This window comes from Solea solea, chromosome 21 (genome assembly GCF_958295425.1).
Source record: "Solea solea chromosome 21, fSolSol10.1, whole genome shotgun sequence".
NCBI lineage: Eukaryota > Metazoa > Chordata > Actinopteri > Pleuronectiformes > Soleidae > Solea > Solea solea.
In genome coordinates this window covers 15,013,772-15,034,322 of record NC_081154.1, presented here as the reverse complement: position 1 = coordinate 15,034,322, position 20,551 = coordinate 15,013,772, and the positions used below count along the sequence as shown (strand labels likewise).

The 20,551-nt window shown below is 41.3% G+C and overlaps 1 protein-coding gene across 2 annotated transcripts in view; it reads right to left on the bottom strand.

Moving 5' to 3' along the window:
- Positions 1 to 20,343, bottom strand: part of dnmbp (dynamin binding protein) — a 55,273-nt gene extending 34,930 nt beyond the window's left edge. For both annotated transcript variants that reach the window (XM_058620943.1, XM_058620944.1), the window contains exon 1: positions 19,961 to 20,343. The gene's annotated coding sequence lies outside the window, so the exon portion shown is untranslated. The remainder of the gene's footprint in view (positions 1 to 19,960) is intronic.
- Positions 20,344 to 20,551: the final 208 nt, after the last annotated feature.

The following is a 20,551-nucleotide window of genomic DNA, read 5'->3' as shown; positions in this document are numbered from 1 at the left end:
CCTCTGAGGCTATTTCATGTGTAAATCAGCCTCTCTGTAAGGCAGGAGTGTTTTTCTGAGTCATAATGAAAGGGAAAGGGTGTTGAGAGACCTGCGATAGAGGAGATAAAAAAAAAAAGGAGAAGCAAGAGAGAGAGAGTTACACTTAAGAAGGCTCTTTTTCTTCGCTTTCTTATCAGTTAACAAGATTTCGAGAAGAACAACAACTACAGTTCTGTGAATTCTGGCAACTGAGGCAACACACATTTACCCACAATCTACAGTACAGATTTCAGAGAGAGCACAGCAAGTAGTTTTTCAAGTTTCATGAAAATGTTCTCACACTCGATACTGCATTTATGGTTCACTCCACAGCCTCGGGTTATGTTTTCAATGCCGTCTGTCTGTTTTCAGGATTACTTCACAACTACTGAACGGATTTCCATTTAGTTTTGCAGAGGGGTGGTACAAACTCATTAAAGGGGTGGATGCAGGTGTTGGTGTGTTTAGGTTCTCAAAGCACCACCGTTTTTTTTTCTTCTCGGTTGTGTGCGAAAACGTAGGAGTTTTTAGATTTCAATTAGTAGTGGAAACATGTTTTGTTGCAGTAAGATGAAGATTTAACCTTTTTTAGTTGCATCACTAAAACAAATAGAGGGACACTAGAGTGGAACTCCATCTATCAGAAGTATACGGCTAATCATTTCCTGAATCAATTCCATTTCACAAGATCATGATTTGTTTCAATTTACAATTCCATGTAAATAATCCAGGAAAAAAATCAGTCCCATACCAATTTAACTTAGTTAGGAAAGATATTTTCACAGAATTTATGCTGCAAACAGTACAAAATTTGGATTTGTCGATCGAATCAAATGGTGCATCAATAAAAAAAAAAAATGATGTTCATGTAAAAAAATGAACCTCGATTAGGTGCAACTCTACAGTGAAGTTGTAAGTGATGATTCAAACTATTGAAATTTAAAATATCCAGCCTAGAAGTACATTATAAAGTACAAATCTGCAGAATCAGCTTGTTGGCTTTAGCTGAACAGCTTGCAGTCGTGGGAGACTATTCTCAACATATTTGTACAGAGGATACAGGAAATGGCATTTGCTCTTGCCTGAAAGATAACGATCATGGATAGAAGCAACCAAAACGGGTTTTCTCAGGAGGGTGACTGGGGTCTCCCTTTACAGATGAGAAGCTCAACTCAACTAGAAAGGTGTTCCTGGCACGTCCAACTGGGAGAAGACCTCAGGCAGACCAAGGACTAGATGGAGCGATTATATCTCCTTGTTGGCCTGGGAGCACCTGGGGATCCCCCAGTCAGAGTTGGACGATGAGGCCAGGAAAAGGGAAGTCTGGGGCCCTCTGCTACAGCTGCTACTCCTGCAACCCAATCTCAGATTATGAATTGAGAACAGATCTTTCAAATGAAGTGAATCAAAAAATCTATTTTCTTTTGGTTAAATCCAGTCCTAATTGAGTTTTTTTCACTCCTGCACTTTTTAAAAGAGCAAAGAGAAAGTTGGATTTAGAATCAGTTTTTCTGTCTGTGTCTGACACTCGACAGCTTTGCATTTGTAGTAACATGCATTATAGTTACAACTCTAACGACAGTCTGTGAGAAATCCACTACATCCTTCAAGTTACAAGACTCTGGAAAGTGATGTAAGTGTGTTCTCCCATGTGCAGTCGGGATGCAAGGAGTATTGTATACTATGTTTACTTCATCAGCAAAAAGATATTTATGAGTATAAACAACTAAAAGGGTGCATTAATGGGTATTTCAGCAGCTCTTGTGTAATATTATCTGGAGACAGACCAACAACAGGTGTGGGTGGACATGCTCAAAGAGATGGGAAACTAGAGAAGAGTCCAGATCAATGGGACCTCTGTTAAATGGGCCTGTGAAGCAGGAGGACGGGGAGAGGAACAGCACTCAAGCCCCACTACAGTGCTACAGTCTCTGGAAAAAGACAAAGCTCAGGTTATCCTGGATGTGGCTCCAGATGACCAGCAGTTTGTGTGCTCACTTTTCAATGACCATTAAACTCAACACTTGGCTCTGACAGAAGACCTTAACGAGAAGTGGCTTGAGAGAGTGTTTGTTTTTATTTCATAACTCTAAATATTCATTTACCTTGGAGATTCTCGTGAACAACAAATATCTCTTTTAGAAGAGCAGCAGCAGGAAAGCCCAAACCTCCTGAGCTCTCTAACAGTCCGTCATGACGTGCTGTTGTCGTGTTCTGACACAGCTGTACTCCAGGAAGCTCCAGCTCACACTGGAAGCCCCACCAACACAAATCAACCATCACCTGTGTTTTAGGGATTTGCTTTGAAAATATGTTTTTTAATTGCATTCATTCTATTTATTTGTGATATTGCACCAGGCAATTTGTGTCCATTTTATTAATATCATTGTCTCACTTTCTGAGTGCAAAGGAAATGAAACCTATAGTCTTTTATTAAATGTTATATTTCCTGCTGCTGAACAGCTGTGAAGGACTCATCATAACAAGACTTTATTATTTTAAACCCTGGCTCTTTTCTCACCTGCTGACAACAAACATCACCATGGCCCTGGACTCAGCTTCAGTCTATGCTATCTAAAGAATCACTTTATCTTAGCTATTAAACAGCCTTTACAGACTGGAAACTGAAGTTTCTGTCACTTTTATATACACCACTCGCTCCCAAAGTGGTGACCAAAGTCCATCGATAAAATCTGCAATTTTACATCATGGCACGGATGAGTTATTAATCCAGTTGCCTCCACTAGTAAGGTTCAAATGTGTTATTTTGTGACTTCTGTGTTTGAAAGCTTTTGTACAGATTTAAGTAAGTGACACAAATGACCAAAACATGGCCGCAGTAGACCAGCAGCTCCTGCATCTCTGCAAGCTAAAAAACACTGATTTTCTCTATGGACTTTGGTGCAAGAGAGCGGACTGTTTGCAAACTTCATTTTATAGTTATAAAATATTCTCTAATGGTGAGATAAGCTGGTTTTATGTTTATCTTAACCTTCTTCAAACAGGAAAGAAACTCACAGAGGAAACAACAAAAACATCTCTTTATGTAAAACTGTTCAGACACAATGTGAAACTGAATGTTTACAGTTCGTGTCAACAACATGCAATGTGTGTGTCATCTTCCTGCTTATCTCTGATTCAAACCTGCAGACATCATGTCTATGCATGTACTGTACCAATGCTGGCAGGTGAAAACTTCACCATCTTTGAGTAACAGTTTCCATGAGGCAGACGGTGATGATTACCGTGCAGGGTCACAACCCGACCTGTTGTGTCTAAGTGAATAAGGCCACTTCCTATACTGTCCTTATCTATCACTATTAAAAGACTATGTGCACACGCACACAGACACCCGTCACCAACTAGTGTGAACCTGGAAACCTGGCTTTCACAAATAGTCACAGTTACTAGTCACTGTTAGTGCAGTGCCACAAACCAATCACAGACCAACTTTAACAACTATGCGGCTCCAACTCACTATTTCATTTGGTCAAAAATGACCATCAGTGTTTCCTAAACTTTATTTTTTTTTTTTTCAAACCAAACAGAGGTTTAATAGAGGAACAAAGAAACCACAACATGTAGTCAAACTAAAAAGAAGCTAAAAAGACAGAACTCTTTTTAGACTTTTAGAAAATAGACTAACTGTTGCTGCTCTACAGTTATCCCCTTGAATTTGGACAAAAGAGAAAGCTTCAAAATACTTTGAGAAGTGTAATAACACTGTTAATAAATGCCATTAGGTGTTTAAGTAAAAACAAGAGACACACGCTCTCAGTAAATGCTTCTACACTTCATGTTGCGAGATTACATTTTCTGATATATAATGGACCAAACAACTGCTTGATCAATTGAGAAAATAATCAATAGTTTACTTGAGAGACAAGAACACTTCCCTCTCTGTTTTTTTTTGTCAAACAAGCAGAAAACTGCAATTTATTCATGATAATACAACACACAGCTGAGTTAACAAACATCACCCAGCCAGGGCGTCAAACCACTATTCCACCTGACAACAGCAGCAGCAGGACCTGCAGAGAGACAGTCACTGCACTGCTGCAGCTCTCCTGAAGTTAATCCTCAGCTCTGCATCCAGCCAGACAAGCTCCTTAGAGATATTTCCAGCTCTGTCAGTGTGTCAGTGGCCCACTCTGATCTGTGGGGTTTTGTTGACAACAAGACTCACTGATCAGTTGTGCAGTGGAATTGGAACACTGCACAAGAAAAATAATAGATTGATGATGGGGAAAATGTTTAGACCGTACTGTTTGCTTTTACCTCACAATAGTTTTCCCTCCCCAGCTCTCCCTGTTCCTCAGGCGGTCCTGTCTGGTACTTGCTCCCTACAAGAACTCCCCAGAGCTGCTGCAGGAACAGCAGCAGCTGTTGTCGGTGCATGCAGGAAGTTGTTTAGTGAATGCATGAAATCAACATTTTGAACCCCATTTGATAACGAGGTTACGCACTACAGCTTTTAACAACATACTGTGGCATATAAGGGCACAAATGTATGAGGTGCTGCAGAATAAGAAAATGCAGATTAAGTATTAAGAAGATATGGGATATACAGTACAAGAGAAGGGGAGAGAGAAGTCTTCTTTGCTGTGGTCCTCTAAGTTCCTGTCACAGAGTTTGAGCAGGAAGACTGTCTGCTTTATGTTCCACTGGTTAAGATATTGTTCTGCCACCAATGTGTAGCAAAGCAGGTCATTTTTCCATTCATTCTAGTTCAGAGTAATTAGTATTAGACTGATGGAAATGACTAAATGTTTTTGGGTGTTGAGTTTTAAGAGTCTTCCCCTCTAAAAGTCACTGTGCTCCAGTCGTATATTAGTGTTTCACTTTGTCAGTGGTTATTTTGATCTCATAACAGCTCTGACTAAAGACTATTTAAGTTTGGACAGTGACAGAAAAACAGAACACCAGGAGAAATGGGCGTATCCAGAGAGAACCTTTCAAAATAAGATGCAACCAGTGTCAAATGATACCACTGTCGACACAAAACAAACATAAGTATGGATGGTGTAAACAAGAATACCCCTCCACACATTTGACGTAAACAGTACGAGCAGTTGACCCACCACTGCAGAACATTTCCTGGAAAAGTGTGAGGGGCACAGCACAGGCGTGTCTCCTCTTTTATGGTTTATGGACTCTGATCAAGACCTGAGTATCATCAAATAGGCTCCTGATAATACAATGCAGTACTAAAAGCAAGTACTAGTGATTGAATCTTATTTCACTGTATATTCAAAATAATTTCAAAAGTTTGTTTTCTTTGCACATTATTCAAAGGAGCGACAGGAGAATGACAAGAGTGATAGAAATACTGAGACTTGTGTGTTCCACTTGGCACCGTCCTGGAGAAAGTAGTAGGATTACGACAGACGCTAAGTCAACAGCTGACGCACTCGCGCGCGCACACACACCTCACAACTGACAGCAGAACAAAGCAACAACTGTTTGAACTGAGACACGTCACTGAAACATCCTCATACTTGAAGAATCTTTACAGAGTTGCACTAACATGGACTGTAAACACTGTTACATGTCGACCTGTGTAAATGTCACTATACAATCATCTTTGCATCAATAGTTTTACGTGTTATATTTCAAAGTATTTTTTACAGTACATAAACTAAACCTTTGTCACATTGTGAAGATTATATCATTGTTATTATGGAGAGATAAACGGATACATTAGAGATGTTTTACACAGTACAGTAATAACGTTGGTGTAAGAGCACTGGAAGTGTGATCTGCTGACTTATCTGCTTATGTCTCTTCATTGAACAGGGTCATTTGATGCCAACAATGAAACCGCTACCTCATTATGTGTGTGTCTGCCAGCACCACACACACACACACACACACACACACACACACACACACACACACACACACACACCGTGCTGCCATTCATTCTATTCATATGTCCTGAAGCGGCACGACTGGCACGAGCCTGTGCACTGATGTCTCTCACACACACACACAGACACACACTGACACAGACAAACGCAGACTCACACAGAATCCTCTGGTGTGAGCTGGATGACAGCTGATGTCTTTTGATAGTGTTTGTTTAGTGTAGTCCTGAAATGCTGAGTCCACTGAAAAAAAGAAAGAAAAAAAAAAGCCTTCACCTCCAAACAACATCAAAACAAGCAGGTGGGCGACGGCCACCGCCGCACGGCTCTCTGTGGGACATCTGTCGCTCGGCTGTGGAGCGTCTACTGTATCAGCACATGTGACAGGGAACGATGGGGGGGGGGGTTTGAAGGCTCCGACTAACTCACAGTTGTCAACACAAGTCATGTGGAGGTTGTGTTTACAGAGTCAGTGCTGCACACAGCTCCCTGTGGCATGTGCTGGTTGAGATCTGAGTGAATATAAGACTTAATGCGCCGTGCACACACACAAACCATATGAGGTGATTTAGTTGAGCTCTTGGAGCTGCAGGACGGGTGGGCTGATCCACAGTGGAACAAAGCTTGTGTAACTTTTGGTAATTTTGTTGTTTGTCGTTCCTCTGCCTCCGTTTGCTCTTCATGAACAGAAATGATGTGGGTTTCAAGCTTTTTTCATGATTAAAACATCATTTCTTTGCTCTGGATGACAAAGAAATCATTAAAAGTCAATCATTTTGGTTTGTGGACAAAACAAGACATTTTAGAACATCATCATTTCCAGGTTTGATGAACACCAATCAACATTTTATAAGGTTTTCTGATATTATATGGACCAAACAATTAATCGATTATGAAAATAATCGTTAGTTGCAGCTCTGGACATTATTAAAATGCTGCATCTTCACGTGTCAAGCAATACTATCAGGCCTGATTGAGGGAGCGCTTGTGTCGAGACATCAGTAGCATAGTGGCGGGTGGGGACAAGAAGCATTCACTCTGAAGCTGCTGAAGTGGATTTTTTATGAGCACTATAATTCACTTCTGAAACTTTTTTTGAGTGTTTGGACTCGTCTCACTTTATTAGCTCCAATGTTCCCATTGCTTCTGTCTGTCTGATGCTGTCTCTCTCTGAGCTGCTCTGTGACTGATCAATGTCTCCCATCATGAGCCAGATTTCCCCAAGGCTGTAAACAGAGCCTGGAAGAGGTGCACAAGTCTAGTTCACTCTCAGATCACTTGATTTACAGTATGCTGAGTGAGGAATTCCATAACACTATCAACACAACACTATTCCATAACACTAATAAGAAATGCATTAGGGCTGGAATGACTAATTTAGTAATCGATTTTTAATAAATTACTAAATTAATCATCACCTATTTTGATAATCAATTACGTTTCTGGTTTATTTGCTAATTATAGCAAAAACAATCATTTAAAAACATTATTTTGAAGTTTGGGAAACATTTTTCAACATTTTCTGACATTTTATGCACCAGATTAATCAAGAAAAGAATCAATATTTTTGTATCATTTTGTAATCAAGTCATTATATATAAAGTTGCAGCCCTTCTAAAATGCAAATGCTATGTAAAACAAAGCAGCGGGCTCCACAGCAGATCAACCACACAGCCCTCAAGCACTGCACTAACATCCAGTGAGGCTCAGGCATTTCTCTCCTGCATACTTTGTAAAACACTGTTTGATTGAAGCCCTGCACGTCACACCCCCAGTTTATAACATTCATCTTATCGTCTACTCAGAAATAACCCATTGCAGATGCACTATGGCACCAATGTTGCATTTTAATGTCATTGCTATAAACAGCAAGTATTGGACAGAGACAGTGAGAGAGACGCAGTCCAATGCATTTCGACAAGACGAGACAGCACTGCGTGGCTTCAGCCAGCTGGAGGGAAAGAACACATCTGGCAAGTTGAGTCAAACTCTGAAATATTAGGCGAAGCCCACTCTTCCAGTCAAACATGTGAACAGAAAACACGGAGACAAAAGGCACGTTTGTGTCCATTACAGCATTCTAGTCTCATTTGTCTTTATGATTTTGGAGTCAAATCTGCATTACATCACAGACTGTTCCTTGTGTTTAGTGCAAACCAAATGTTAGGCTGACTGTCACTTATTTAGATGTTATATTCTGAGTGGGGTGTGATCGCTGGACTTGCCCTTTAAAATAATCCCCGGTTCGCCAAGACAGGTCTCGTAGAACAAAGCAGCTTTGACTTGTTTCCTTGGTTGACAGTTGAGCTGAGTCAGAGCAGGAGGGCAAGCCTATTTACTGCTTAATGCCTCTCACATCAGTCATCTTCCACTCTGAACTGTGTTATTCGTGTTTAAACTGTATCCTGTACATAACAATTAAAGCTGGGGTTGGTAAGTGTGGAAAAGCTGGCAGAGGCAGACCATACAAAGGAAACTGGAGATTTTGGCTGCAGTTTATCTGCCATTTTTCCATGACTCACCCGCTAAATTTTAAGGATGGGCATGAGAATTCAGTTCTTTCACTTGATTATTAAAAGTCGATTAGTTACCATGACGATGTTGGACGTTTTGCTGCTGTTTGGTGGGTGCTTGAACCAATAACTGATATGATATACAGTATATACATTTTTCCCTGTGCCCAACTGCACAGGTCTTTTGGTCACTTATGTACTGACATAATATTTTCAGACTCAAGTCACAGCAGATGTGGATCTACACTTTCTTCATCGTGTCAAATGAATATACATGAATACAAAATTTCAAACCTGTTGTGCCTATTCGTCATATATTAAAGTTACAAAACAAATGCTTTATTAATCAACATCTACCTAATTTTTGGCGCATCTATTATCACAACGTGGCAGCAGCAGCAAGGATTTAGAAGATTTACAAGATTTCTTGAATGCACTTTAACGCTACTACTCTGAGATCAATGCGCTGTGAACCCTGCAATACTTGAGTGAAGAAGATTGAAATATTATGGTTGTGTTTATTACAGTGTTGTGAGCTTGGTATTACTGTTTATTACTAGTTGTCAGGGCATGAAAAGGATTTCATGTGTCTGAAATAAAGTGAAGTGATTTCAACAAAATAAATGAAATGTTTCAGAGACAAATTGACAAGGAGAGCAACAGAGCAGACTCCACGTTACAGGAAGTACGGATGTTCATGATTAATTACTAGCAGCTTCATTTGCCTTTTAAGAATTTAACTGATTATGAATTTATTAACTGACACTAGTAGGACTGCAACTAGTGATTATTTTTATAATTGTTTGGTCCATAAAATGCCAGAAAACTTAGAAAAATGTTGATCAAACCTGGAAATGACAATATTTTCAAATGTCTTTGTCCAAAAACCTAAATGATGCAGTTTTAATGATTTCCTTGTCAAATGGAGCAAAGAAACTAAAAAAAAATTCACATTTAAAAATCAGAAAACCTTTTTTTTTTTTTCTTTAAAAGGCACTTACAGTAAACTGGTTAATCAATTATCTAAATAATTGACAATGAATTTAGTCTTTGGCTAATAACTGATTCATCGAGTAATTGCTCCAGCAGACACGTGCAGTGTTGTTTACTGCGGAAGTGAAACTTCTTCTTCCGCTTCTACTTCCGCAGAATTTTGACACTGAGCATGTCAGAATAGTCCATTCTGACTGAACGTTTGATGCATGGGTACACGATGGAATCATTTCATTATACATTCATGTGAATGATGGAATTGTACAACTATTCTTTTCAGAACAAAGACCTTTTGCACACGTAAACATAGTTATTGTCTGTTTCCTTTCATTTCGGTGTCCGTTCTCTGGACCTCACACACCGTGTGGTTAGGGTTTATACCAACAGAAGGTGCACATCGACCATGCAGCACCAATATAATTAGCGTAAGAAGTTGTCAGATTTGCCTGGAAAGAATGTGAGGCTTGAAGAAGCAGACTCTCAGCTGCACCTTCACCAGGACACAATGTTGCTGCCTGTGGATCACCACTTTTCAAATGCATCCAAAAGAGCTGGAAAAACAACACTTTCCTTGAGATGTTGAACCCTGATGACTAAAGGAAGGCAAATGTGCGACTAATGAAAAATGAAAACTACTGGAAAAGACTCTTTGAGCCAAACCACTGATCAAAATCCACATCGATCCAAGCATCTCTGCAGTTTGGCGAGCACGCAGGTCTAACTCCAAGGAATGTGCTTATTTGTTCAAACTTCCCGTTTCATCTCGACCTTCTTTCCATAAATCGCTCTCACATTTCTCTCCTACCGTCCACGTGTTGAATATCAATTGCTTACACGTATACAGACACTGGGTGGAACTGCTCCTTTGCATAAACATTTCCACAGTGAGGAGGAGTAGGAGGAGAGCTCAGAGGGCCGAGGCTGCCTTGTCAGATATATTAGTCCGTTTGAAAGGCAGAGGGTTTTCCCTGAGAGGACCCCAGAGGTGCCCGGGGACATGCCGCACCCCTAAAGCGGGGCCAATCCGTAATAGCTTGCACATGAGCTGTTACGTAACTGATCTCTCTTCATTGGAATGGCATCACGACATGATTGCAGAGGACTTGGAAATGTGTTGGAAAAATCCACTCAACATCCTCCACAGATGATCAAATGTTCCTCCCAAACTCTTGGTCAGTTTGGGTGAACCGGGTTTTCCTACTTAAACTTGTTTTCAGTGTTATTGGTAATTATAATAATAATAATAATAATAACTAGTACCGCAAGCGGTAATTGACGGGTTCGAGCTTGACGGCTCGCGAGTCCCCGTGCGTCCACGTCGCAGTGCGAGTCCTCTTCCTCATCTTCTGTTCATTCACCGCTTGTGGTACTGGTTATTTTCAGCTGCATCCCCGCGCAATGTCAGGCGTGTCCTTTTAAAATGGCCGTCTTCCTGTTGGGTGAAAGGCGTGTCCTTTACAGCACATACGTCAGAGTCAAGGCCCGTGAATGAGTTATCTCTGGCCCGCGGGATGATATTAAATTACTTTTAAATTATTATAGGCTGTGGTATTGGTATTGGTTCAATATGTGCAATAATTGCAAGTTTTAATAAACATTGAACCAGCCCGGCCCTCCACTTGTATTTTATTTTGGCCCCACGTGTATTTGACTTTTGCATTACTGCTTTACAGACATGTTTCGGACAGGTCTGAGGTCTCACATATCAAGTTTCAATATACAACAATCCCAATTAGAGAAGCATGAGAAGCTGTAAATGTTAGATTTGATAGATTTGTAGGCAAATGCCTCCATCTTGTGGCGAACAAAGGTTACTGCACAAACAAACCACTCAGTTGAGGGAATCCTTTGCATTTTGCCATGGCAACACCGATTTCTTCTCATATTAGGCACGCATCATCTACAATGTGTTTTGGTTTTTTTCACAAATTTTGAGTATGATACAAAGAAGTCTGTAAAAGTTATAAGGGAATTGTGAATTTGTTGTATTTTCTGTTACACTTTACTTCCTGTTTCGGGCGTGTCTACTTCCTGTGGAGAGGTCATGTTTTGAAGACATGTTCAGGATGGTTCTGGGGTGTCACATATTAAGTTTCAGGTGGATACAACAATCCCCGTGAGACCAGCATCAAAAACTGTATATGTAATTCCGTCTGCTGTCACCAGGGGGCGTTGGCTTTGACATGGAATATTTTCATGTAGACGTCTTCAGGGTCGGACTATCATCAATCCTATCAGGTTTGGTTTGGATCGGACCAGGATTGGCAAAGTTGTAACAGTTTGTCTTATTTAGTACTTTCTGCCACCACCAGGAGGCTTTGTAGTAAAAATGTACTCTCTTTTGCAACGTGGTTGTCTTCAGCAACTACCCATCATCAATTATAGCAAGTTTGGTTGGTATAGGACCTTCCATCGTGAAGTTATAAGAGTTTTGTTATCTGTCACGAAAAATGAGAATGTGCGCCAACTTTGGCGCCCCCTATCTCATACCCCATGCGACATTTTAAAAGAATTTTGATTACTTATTTTCCTCAAGTGGTTCACAGTGACCTCACCAAGTTTAAAGGTGATCGCACAAAAACTCTAGGACTAGTTCATTCAAATACCAAGGGTCATATTGTCTTTGTCACCAGGGGGCGGTGTTCCCGAAATTGAATATTTTCATATAGACGTCTTCTGGGCCGGACTATCATCAATCCTAGCAAGTTTGGTTCAGATGGGACTAGGATTCGCAAAGTTGTAGCAGTGTGTTTTTTTGACCCAAAAATACGACTTTGCATCATTACCATGGCAACATCATGTAACGATACGCCATCATATTGAGCACGCATAGTCTACCTTGTGTTTAGAGTCCTTTAACCAATTTTGAGATTGATACAATAATTTCTGTAAAAGTTATTCCCGAAATTGTAAAAGTAACTTTTTTTTTTAGATGTTCTGCCACCACCAGGAGGCGATGTTTACAAACTTGACAGTTTTTGCATGGCATCTTCAGCAAGGGCCCATCATCGATCGCCACAAGTTTGGTTAAGATCGGACCTTCCATCGCAAAGTTATAAGAGTTTTGTTGTGCGTTGCGAGAAATTGGTAATTTACTCCAAATTTGGCGCCCCCTATCTTGAAAACCATGATACTTATTAGAAACCTTTCAATGACTTAAGCTCCTCAACTTGTCCACAGTGACCTCACCAAGTTTGAAGGTGATCCCATGTAAGCTCTGGGACAAGTTCGTTCAAATACCGATGGTGCGTAATGGCCAAAATCGCCTCTGTTTTGGCGTGCAATCCAAGATGGTGGCCTTCCTGTAGTATTCACAGGGAAGTCGTCATCGACTTTTTTGACCGTCCCCACCTCATGAGCGTGTGTGCCAAGTTTCGTTCATGTACGGTAAACCCGAGAGCAGATGACCTAATAGAAGTTTTTTGCGTCAGTTTTTAGCCCCGCCCACTTTCATTTTTTGACGCACATTCCCCGAACCAATAATATACGTAATTTTACACCAGGTCTGATGGGGTTGCAAAATTTGGTGAGTTTTGGGGCATGGGAAAGGCCTCAAAAACGCGATTCATTTGGAGGAATAATAATAATAATAACTAGTACCGCGCGCGGTTCTGAACGGGTTCGAGCCGACCCACGCGGGTCGCCGTGTGCCACGGCTCCCCGCGTGCCTCGCGCTCTCACCCGTTCATTCACCGCGCGCGGTACTAGTTATTTTCAGTACTAGTTATTTTCAGTACTAGTTATTTTCAGTACTAGTTATTTTCAGCAGCGTCCCCGCGCATGTCGTTCCAAATTTCGTGGGGGATCGGGCAACGTATGACAAAGTTATAGGGCACTTCCTGTTTAAAATGGCAGACTTTCTGTTCGGTCAAGTGCGTGTCCGTAAACGTGTTCAGGGAACTTCCCTTGTCTTACATATCAAGTTTTGTGCAGATTGGATAATCTTGGAGTTTACTTCCTGTTTCGGGCATTCCACTTCCTGTTGGGAGGTCATCTCTTGCAGACATGCTCAGGACAGGTCCCTGGTGTCACATAAAATGTTTCGTGCAAATCGGACAACGTACGGCAAAGTTAGAGGGCACTTCCTGTTTAAAATGGCCAACTTCCTGTTCGTCTCCGTAAACGTGTTCAGGGAAGTTCCCTTGTCTTACATATCAAGTTTTGTTCAGATCGGACAATGTAAGACTTTACTTCCTGTTTCGGGCGTTCCACTTCCTGTAGGGAGGTGACCTTTTACGGACATGCTCAGGACAGGTCCCTTAACTCACATATAAGGTTTTGTGCAGATCGGACAACGTACGGCAAAGTTAGAGGGCACTTCCTGTTTAAAATGGCCGACTTCCTGTTCGGTCATCGGCGTCTCTGTAAACATGTTCAGGGAAGGTCCGGTAACTCACATATCTAGTTTCGTGTCAATCGGACAATGTAAGACTTTACTTCCTGTTTCGGGCATTCCACTTCCTGTAGGGAGGTGACCTTTTTACGGACATGTTGAGGAAGGGTCTGGGGTCCCACATACTAAGTTTCAAGTGGATACAACAATCCCTGTTGGAGCAGCATCAAAAACTATAAATGTAATTCTGTCTGCTGTCACCAGGGGGCGCTGTATTTGAAAATGAATATTTTCATATAGACGTGTTCAGGGCCGGACTGTCATCAATCCTTGCAAGTTTGGTTCAGATCGGACCAGGATTGGCAAAGTTGTAACAGTTTGTTTTTTTAGAATTTTCTACCACCACCAGGAGGCGCTGTTTTCAAAATGTACCGTTTCAGCAACATAGTCGTCTTCAGCAACTAACCATCATCAACTATAGCAAGTTTGGTTGGGATCAGACCTTCCATCGCAAAGTTATAAGAGTTTCATTGTCTGTTATGAAAAATTATTATTATCTCCAATTTTGGCGCCCCCTATCTCGTACGCCATACAATATTTTAAAAAGCTTTTGATAACTTTTGATGCTCAACTCGTCCACATTGATCTCACCAAGTTTGAAGGTGATCGCACAAAAGCTCTAGGAGGAGATAATTGAAATACAAGCTGTCATATTGTCTGCTGTCACCAGGGGGCGCTGTTTTCGAAATTGAATATTTTCATATAGACGTCTTTAGGGCCGGACTATCATCAATCCTAGCAAGTTTGGTTCAGATCGGACCAGGATTCACGAAGTTGTAGCAGTTTGATTTTTTGTCCCAAAAATCCGACTTTGCGTCGTTGCCATGGCAACACCGTTTAACGATTTGTCGTCATATTGATCACGCATCATCTACCATGTGTTTAGACTGTTGTCACCAATTTTGAGTTCGGTACGATTATCTGTGTAAAAGTTATTCCCGAAATCGTAAAAAAACTTTTTTTTTGTGTATTTTCTTTCACCACAAGGAGGCGCTGTTTTGAAACTTCACCGTTTTTTCATAGACGTCTTCAGCCATGGCCCATCATCAATCATAGCAAGTTTGGTTCAGATTGGACCTTCCTTCGCAAAGTTATAAGAGTTTTGTTTTTCTGATGCGAAACATCAGAATCATCACGAACTTTGCCGCCCCCTATCTCGTGCGCCGTGCGACATTTGAAAAAACTTTTGATACCGTGAGCTCCTCAACTGGTCCACAGGGACCTCACCAAGTTTGAAGGTGATCGCACGAAAACTCTAGGAGGAGATAGTTCAAATACCATTGCTGCGAATTCGCCAAAATCGCCCAAAAATCGCCAATCAACCCAAGATGGCGGACTTCCTGTAGGTTTCACGGGAAAGTCGTCATCGACTTTTTTGACCGTCCCCACCTAGTGAACGTGTGTACCAAGTTTCGTTCACGTACGTTAAACCCGACATGAGTTGACCTAATAGAAGTTTTTTGCGTGACTTTTTAGCCCCTCCCACTTCCAATTTTCCACGCATTTTCCCCGAACGACTTTCAGACGTAAATTTACACCAGGATTGATGCGGTCACAAAAATCTGTGAGTTTTGGGGTATGGGAAAGGCCTCAAAAATGCGATTTACTTTTAGGAATAATAATAATAATAATAATAATAATCTTTTGCATTTCAATAGGGTTCTTGCAACCTTGTTGCTCGAACCCTAATAATAATAATAATAAGAATAATCCTAGCGATTACAATAGGGTTCTTGCAACCAAGTTGCTCGAACCCTAATAATAATAATCGACAAAGTCCTGTCCACTCAGGAGGGATGTTAACACCAGCTCTGCCCTGAGTCCTTGTGTTGTGTTTTCTTGTTTAGTCTTCTTTCATTTCATACCCAGAGTCTCCCAGACTCACCCGCACTGTGTGTCTCAACCTCTCAGTCTTATCCAGACTCAACTATTTTATCTGACATCAACATGAAGCAATGTTGCACATTTCTTTTCTTTTTTTCCCGTGAATATAAAACATGTGACACTTGTTTGCACCGGTGCCTCACAGCAAGAACGTTCCATGTTTAAATTCTCATTCGACTGAGGCCAGTGTGCAGAGTTTGCATTTTTCCCCCCGTGTGTGTGTGTGTGTGTGTGTGTGTGTGTGTGTGTGTGTTGGGTTTTCTCCAGGTACTCCAGCTTCCTCCTACATTCCAAAGACATGCAGACTGAACTTAAGCTAAAGTGTGACTCTGAATTGACTGTAGGTGTTTAATGTGGTTGTAAGTTATTGGCTTGTCCCTGTAGGTGTTGGTCCTGTGATAGGATGGTGTAATGTCAGCTGTGATTGGCTCCAGCGACCTCCACGACACAACCCTCAAAGGATGAGCGATAGATGAGTGGTTTTTAAACTTTCTATATCATGTACTACCTGAAAACATTGAGCTCTTAAAATAACACCACGATCACCAACGCTAAAATAAATGGGTCGAGCAAAGTCAGGTTTACTCTCTCATCATCATCCTCTTCCTCACACACTGATAGTAAATTTAGATTAAGATGGAGTGAGAGATAAGGTCATTTAAATTAATATTATTCACTTTATTATATCTTTTGAGGGGTATTTGTTTCATTTTCTACCCACACCGGTCAAAATTTCCTCAGCTCCACTGCGATCACATACCCCAGTATATACAGTAGAACAGTACACTCACGTTGGACCACAGCTTGAGAAACAATGGTGATAGATCATGAATGAACATTACACATATGATAACACTGGGGCTAAAATTAAAATGCTAAATTTAAAAAAAAAAGATGAGAATAACACTGTATTTAGTAGTGTGCTTTCTGTCCATAGAAGCCTGTATTTACATTTAAATTCATCATAACAGACTGTTTAATTTCGGTCACCTTTTTAATGACTTAATCTTCTTTGTTTTAATTGCTTTGCTGCAAGCAATCTGCATAAATTAATCTGCATAAATTCCAAATGAATAAACTAACAATTCATCATGTGACCATTAAGATACACTGAAAGCTAAAGGACAATAGTGAAAGTATAATAAGAATTGTCTTAGGACAGTGATGACAAGGTGTTTTAACTGTGTGAAAATTACACATTACCAGGTTGAAATTCACTGTGTTCGAGGGCAACGTCCTAATTTGACTCTGGCTAAAAGTATTGATGTGCATTAGTCGATTAGCCTCTGCTCATACAAGCACAAAACACCTCCGCCCTCTTTTCCTCATCCAATTCAAACTTATTCCCTAAATCGTTCTGCCTCCAGATCCAAGCTAATGAAAACGGTGCAGGAACGCATGGAATGTGGTCATTTTTTTTTTTTTTTTTTTTTTTTTACATCTGAGTCACATCCCCTCTCTGGAGACACATTACATAACAGGATGAAAGAATGGAAAAGAGGGAACTTTCCTGTTTGTTTTTTTCCCCGTGCATCACATAAATGTATTTTTATCATTGCCTTTTTCCTCTGCTTCACGCGCCTCTGCAGCTACAGTCTGGTGTGTCTGTGTCTGACTGGACTCATCAGGTCAGCTACTGGTGAGACATGTAATACCCACAAACTGACACAAACGCAGCTCACATTTCTTTGTCACCAGGTGCTGACATAGGACTCTGTAGCCAGGGTTTAATTATTCAGCAAGAGTCTGAAAATCCTGACATAAGCGTGAGTCACACACACAAAAAGAGGAGGATAACCCACACACCAGCTCTGATAATAATTATACAATCAAGAGAGAGATGATTCTGTACACTTCTGAACGTCTAATATCTAAACCACTTATCCGTTAAGGCACGTAGGTAGAGCTAGGGATGATGTGATGTCCTTGACAACAGTATCAGTCTGATATAGTCTCTTGCGTCTTTTAAACAGCTGTTACTTACACAAAAGAGCCAATAACAGCACATGATCTTGTTATCTGTGCTTATTGAAGAACTCCCATGACATTAATGGTTCGTAGACAGTATAGATCTTATTTGACATACTTCTTTTCCTAATATCAGGGATTTTTGACGACTGTCGGACCAATACTCTCGGTGTATCACGAGTACCAGATGAGTACCATCCCCTATGAGAAGCTGGAGTCAGTCTGTCTGGAGTCAGCCAACACTGGGTGGAAAACAGCACACACCCCGGACATGTCCCCCAGTCTATCACAGTACCAACATACAAGGACTAACAATTCACACTCGCATTCACACCTACACACAATTTAGAGTCTCACCCCATCTGTATGTCTTCAGACTGTGGGAGGAAGCCCTTGTACCCACACTAATCACACACACACTCACTCACAACAAGAAGTTGCAAACAGAAACAGAAAGACCTTGGTCATTGGGATTTGGGATTAAAACCAGGAACATGTGGGGCAACAGTGCTAAATATCACTGTAATGCGACCTTTGTGTACAGACCAAGTCTTCTCAATATCCACTTCAGGATCAACAGTTGGTTCCCTGCAGGAAAAGTACAATCGAAAACCTTTGATAGTGTGTGCCAGTGCCAAACAACTGCAACTCATGACATGATGATGGTGAAGTCTACAGTATAAACTGTCTGCAGTGTCTGGATGGTTCCACGGTGGATGGTTCTATCTTCATGGAAGTGGAGCCATGAGTCACATATTGGTGCTTTTCCACAACACAGCTCCAGCACGACTCGACAACACCGCTCAATTCTACTCGTTTTGTCCTTTTCCATTAGGGATAGTACCTGATACCTTTTTTAGTACCTGCTCTGGCAATCTGCACTAAAATGTGACTTTGACAGACTGCTAACCACTGATAGGTCAGAGTGTGTCGCCACTGGAAGAGTCACGAGCTGACACATGAATCAAATCAAACAATGCCGAACTGTGGATCAATTAAAAATACTTGGAAATAGTGAACACATGTGTTAATCTCCAACATTTAGCAAGAAAATGTCTAAAATCTCAATATTTAACAGAGGGGTCTGGTGTATTTAGCGACAGCACTGCTGGAGGTTGGCAATTATGAGCCGAATCACAACCGTTCAGCTGCAGAGTCTGCACTCAGGTCATGCAGGAAGTAATGGAACAAATCTTTTTAATTCACTGATTCTAATGATTCAGTACATCGAAAACAACTACTTTGCTCACCACTAGTTTGTGTTTTGCGTATAAAACAACGTCACAGCAGTTTCATGCAAATGTGCTGCACCACCCATGTTGAGGTGGTACTATAGTAATGGAAAACAATGTGCCTGATGCCAAACCGAGTAGAGAAGAGCCGTGCCATTCTGTGCCGAGTCATGCCGGAACTGTATAGTGGAAAAGCACCGTTATAAAGAAACGTGACTGGTGTTCACAACATTCAATCACAAACACAGGAACAAACTTTCATATCACCACACAGAACATACAGTCCCCTAAAAAAATGATGGATTAAAGGGATCAAAGAGCAGTTGTATGAGTTGCTGCCACATACAGACAAACAGCATGGAAGCTCACTCTCTCGCTGAAAACATGGCTGCCAGCAGGGACACAAGGGGAAAAAAGGAAACTGTTTGTGTCGCTTTGTAAACCACTCACTCCCTGCTCTAAAACTCAGCAATGTAGCATCACAGGCAACACAAGAAGCTGTTGATCCATTGCTGCCTCCATCAGTAAAGTAATTAACAATCACTGTAGCACACTTCCAGGGAGAACGGGAAACGTTTCTAAATGAATCCATTCAAATCATAGTATAAAGAAACTGTCACGTTTTACAACAAGCATCAGAGTAAATTCACTTTTTTTTTTTCATTTTAACCACTTCACGAGGAGGCTTATACAACAGATACAGAACAGAATGACAAATAATGTGCGTGTGTTTATATGTGAGCGAGAAATCAAAATATTTCCCCAGCTCAGTGTGTGTCAGTTTGTTGTCACCAGAAGACACACAACACACACACACACAGACTCTGCGGCACTTGTGTTCAGTGTCATCACTGATTCAGCTCACGTGACTTGCTGTGGATCCACAGTACGTGTGTGTGTGTGTGGCTGCTCTGAGATCAGCGTGGATCATTCACCATGTCCACGAACACAGCTGATCACATAGATCAGACATACAACAGTGTTATTACCCTCACATAAACCACAGTGACGTGGTTGTAACAGTTATTCATATGTTATTACAAACTTTAACGCAGGGAATCAAAAGTCACATTGTTTACTTATTTGTACCTGTGAAGTCCAGTGAAAAGTGTGTGATCGGGACGATAGATCCAGTCAGAGCAGATATCCCAACTTCTCCAGCCTTCTCCTGCTGCTCCCGATGATGATGATGATGATGATGTGGTGTTGGCGGAGCTGCTTTTCTCCTCGACACAACTTTTTTCCACTTCCCTCAGATCCGATCTTCAGCGGTGCAAACACTCTCAGTCACCCCGGGGAAGAAGCGCTGTATCTCGGCGTGAGGGTGGAGGACGTGTGCTGACTGCGGAGGGTGACACGGCTCTGAGTGTGAGTGTGTGGACAGAATCAGCTGTCATCTCGTCACACAGCAGCAGACAGACAGGCAGACAGACAGAGAAGCAGCAGCGGTGGCGGCGGAGCTTCTCCTCTCCATGCCTACAACACACTTAACAACGAGCGCCACCCACTTTTCCACAGCGACCCGCGGCTGTCCCCACTGCTGCCTGACTGAAAAGAAGCTAGCTCACAGAACTGTTTGTATTTGTTTCATGTTGCTCATACAATTTATTACAAAAAATGTAAATAGTTCAAAGCACATTTGAGGGAAAATATACTAACTCAACATAGAAATGCTCAAGA